We start from the raw sequence: 4,398 nt of genomic DNA, 5'->3' as shown, positions 1-4,398 counted from the left end.
TGTTGCACTGGCTGGACTTGATGTTTATTGAGAACCATGGCTATCTTATTGAACTGGTTGGCCAATGTAGCAACCTGTGCTGATAATGCAAAAACAACATCTAGCTCAAGGCCCCCCTCATTTCTGTGGACTGTATGTCTGTCCGTTTCTCCTTGCCAATCAAGATTACTTTTGGAGAATTTGTTCAACAATAAATAAATTTCATCAAAGCTTTTCTACAACACTTGACCACCGGCTGCAGCATCAACCACGATAATAGTTTTCGCGTGTAGCCCTTCTATGAAGGTATGATCCAATGCCTCATTAGTTTTATTATGATGAGGATAATCTAGAAGCAGCCCCTTGAACCTCTCCCAGACAGAATATAAAGAGTCGCCCTTCTTCTGTTTAAAAGAGACTATCTCACTTCTAATTTTTGCAGTTTTTCCTTAAGGGAAGAATCGTGTTAAGAATTTACGAGCTAGATCATTCCATGATATAAAAGAGTTAGCCGGTTCTGCCTTCAACCATATCTTCGCTTCACCCAACAGAGAGAGAGAAAATAGTATGAGCCTCACATAGTTCGGTGTAACTCTGTTTGTGATATAAGTATCACTGATCTCCAAAATTTTAGAATGTATTGTCGTAAATCCTCGTGTGGTAGACCCATGAATTGCCCATTTGCATGTAACAACTGGATCATTCTCTGTTTCAGCTCAAAGTGCCTAGTGATTCTAGGCTTCACGATGATAGAGGTGACATTAGCAATGCTAGGCATCACCACCTTTTGTACCATCAATGGTTGCCCGTCTGCCATCTCCACAGGTAGTTGAACAAGTGCCTGAATATTATCTGTGTCCCTTGCTTCTCTCAACCTTCTGTGAAATGTTCTCTCAGGTTCTGGGTCAAAGACTTGAAGTCTATCTTGGCTCCAGACCCTTCGCATTCAAGCAAATTTCCTGAGATCAGAGCAACCAATAAGAAATGTTAGACTTAACGAAATAAACAACAAAAGTTAAAGCTAGTGAAGTAGTCAATATTCAAGTCTCTGACAATGGTGCCGAAAACTTATTTCTCCCAAATACACACACAAGTATACGTGATCAACAAGTAATATAATGATAAGTAGAGTGTCAAACCTACATAGACTTGTGTTTAACTACCGATCAATTTCAACTCAAATTGTTATTCAGTCAAGTCGATCAAAGTTCAGTTCGTATTATTAATAATAAGCAGCAAAATTAATAATTAACTAACTCAGCAAGTAGAAAGTTGGTTTTGTTGAAAATTCAGTGGAGATAAACATTCCAAGGTTATGATCGATTCACCAATCCTACTGTGTTCTAGCTAACTCCCTTTTTCATGCAATTCGCTTATGGTTGCTAATTAATCGAGTAAAGTGTACTTGTAGTATTCTCCCGAATTACTACTCACCTAGACCAAATAGATTAACGCCTATATATTCCTATGAAATTAATCTATCAAGAACATATTAAGATCACGATATTCAATTGATCATGATGATTAGGTATATTTCTATCCTAACCACAAATCCGCCCCCCACTTTAGAGTTAAGATCATGCGCTCTTCAATTCTTCTCTAATCTACACGTAGCTTTCCCAAGGATAATTCATATAGTTGATAGAACTTTACCGTTAGCCAGACAATCAAGCAATTAACTACAGAATTGAAGAAACAACCATATAATAGCGAATTATAATTAAGGAGAAGCTAATGCCAAATAAAAATATTCATGGCTAAATCACAACGCTAGAACTAATGGGTCCTAGCCACTCATGATAGAATTAAACAATTTCACAAGTGTTTGAATGGTTGAAAATACTAAAAATAATGAAGAAAAACTGGTAATCCTCGATCCTGAGTGTTCAGTGCTTGTATTTTGCTCTCAAAGTGGCGTCTCCCCCTCTAAATTAGGTTAGAATTCCTTTTATACAAGTTGGAATCGTGTAGGGCCGTCAAAACCAAGTCTCGCGCAAAATAGGAGAAGTTACGCCTCAACGTCCAAGGTAGCGCGATGCGCTGGCCCTGCACTTGGATGAAAGCTTCAAAACATCTGGATTTGCCTTCTGTGTCCCAGGCAGCGTGTCGCGCTGCCCTGACACTTTTTTCTCTTTTCTTCCCTTTTTGCTCCAACCTGTGCCCTTTCGTTCCACATTGCTTTCGAGTGACTCAACACATAAGAATACCACAAATTAGCGTAAATCATTACAATACACATACAAATCCATGAGATTTGAGTAAACTATGAGGCAGCATGCATAGAATTACACATACTTTAAGCCGAATATCACTGCTATTGAAGCTAATGCTATTCCGCATAAATACATAGAATCATCTAAAAATATAGCATTCATAACAAGAAAGTACTTTCAAGAATTCAAGTTGCACAACTGAAGAACCTGGTCCAGAAGACGAAGTTGTTTTAGTTCTTTAGTTGTTGAGTCTTAATTCATTGTTCTTAAATTGTAACCTATTGCTTTTTGAGAAGTATTATTCATAGGTCATCAATTCTAGAGTTTTGAGTTGATTGAAGAGTAATGGTACTAGAGTTAGTCTCCTTGGTTATCGAGTTGAAATCTAAACTTTAGCCACAATTGGGTTGATTGTAGGAGAAAGGTACTAGAGTTAGTCTCCTTGGTTATAGAGTTGTAACCTAAAGCTTAGCTGCAATCAGTGTTATAAAGGCGTGTGCGTAAAGCGATGCGTTTTACATATGCCTCAGCAGGGCATAAGCCCTGAGGCACGGGACGTAAGCCCCATGTGTATTTAGTTTTTAATTACAGTAAATATTTATAAACAGGTAAAATTGCATAAAAATTAAAGAAAACTATAAATATGTAGAATATATATATATATATATATATATATATATATATATATATATATATATATATATATATATATAAGAGAGAGAGAGAGAGAGAGAGAGAGAGAGAGATATGTGCTCCATCCTCATAAAAAACTAGTCAAAACAATCAATTATACGCTACTTAGAAGCACAAGTAAGTTGAGTCGAAAAGAATAAAGTTTTCTACATGGAGAAACAAAAAAGATGACTAACCTACAATTTAAACTTTGAACTTGCTGCTATGAAGGAGAATGGAGTTCTCTTTGTATTTGTAAAAAAAATTGAATTGTTTTGCTTTTGGGAGATATTAGCAGACTAGCGAATAAGATAAAGAATTGGGAAAGACCATAAATTAGGGCTTCAATCAATAAAAAAAGGACTTGACTTTTAAATTTAATACATTTCAGTTCCTTTTTAAAACTTTCGAGTAATTACAAGCTCACTTTTGAGAATTTGGGTATTATATGAAGGACTTATTTAATAAATTTTATTTTAATTTGAAAAAGCCTCTGGGGCTTACGCCTCACTATAAAAACACGCCTCAAACGCCTAGGCGTACGCCCCGAACGCTCGGGCATACGCCCCAAATTGCTGGGCATACGCCTCTTGAGACTTTCGCCCTACACTATCGCCTTGGGGCATTTTGATGCGCCTCGCCCCAGGGATCGCCCCGAAAACGTCTTTTAAAACACTGGCTGCAATCGAGTTGATTATAAGGGGTATGATACTATAGTTAGTCCCCTTGGTTATTAAGTTGTAACCTAAATTGCTCTTTGAAGTTAATGAATTTTTGAAGGCAAATCCTACGAGGATAGGTCGTGATTTTTACTTCCTTGAGCAAGGAGACTTTCCACGTAAAAATCGTTGTGTCTTTAAATTTTGCACTTTACCAACTATTTGTGTCTGAATCGGGTAAGTCAAAGAACGAAGTTATTTGACTCGCGAAAATTGGGTACGACACAATCTACCCCTCCCCCTCTTGTGTCTAGGTGCATCCTAAAATAACAACTAACTTTCCTATCTAGCAGCCACTAACAAAGTGGATGAAAAACTGAATAACAAAATGTGCCACTAACATTCATAAAGGAACACTAACATCATAACTAGCAACTAACTTTGACCAAGTCCTTTGCTCAAAACTAGAAAAGTAGTAAATTGAAACTAAGTGAAAAATAGTAATAACATAGTAAGCTGAAACTAAAATGCCAACTGTCTAACAGTGTGTAGGTGCACGGTAAAATAACATAAACCAATGATAGTGATACAAATTAGACAGAGAGAAGAGAAACCAGTCGGTAAATGAGAAAGTTGCAAGGAGGAAATAACTTCAAATACCATTTCATTCTAGTAATACTAAACACACATGTGCATTAGAGATTAGTAGTGAACTGAAAAGTAAATATATCATCAGGGAAGCTGTGATAGACAGTTTATTGTACTATAGGTTCAATATTAGATCTAAAATTCATCAGGAAGCGTATTATATGCTCAGTAGAATTTACGAGTTTCCATCTTTGCAAGCTCAAAGTTCTTGTGCTTCCTCTGGATGA

The 4,398-nt window shown here is 36.7% G+C and overlaps 1 non-coding gene across 1 annotated transcript; it reads left to right on the top strand.

Annotated features, from left to right (window-relative positions):
* Positions 1-309: 309 nt before the first annotated feature.
* On the top strand, positions 310-416 carry LOC117278094 (small nucleolar RNA R71). The gene has a single exon (XR_004508400.1). It is a non-coding gene; the product is annotated as a small nucleolar RNA R71 (small nucleolar RNA).
* Positions 417-4,398: the final 3,982 nt, after the last annotated feature.

Source organism: Nicotiana tomentosiformis, chromosome 10 (assembly GCF_000390325.3).
Source record: "Nicotiana tomentosiformis chromosome 10, ASM39032v3, whole genome shotgun sequence".
Lineage (NCBI taxonomy): Eukaryota > Viridiplantae > Streptophyta > Magnoliopsida > Solanales > Solanaceae > Nicotiana > Nicotiana tomentosiformis.
The sequence above is the reverse complement of the archived record's forward strand: the minus strand, read 5'-3'. Positions and strand labels throughout refer to the sequence as shown.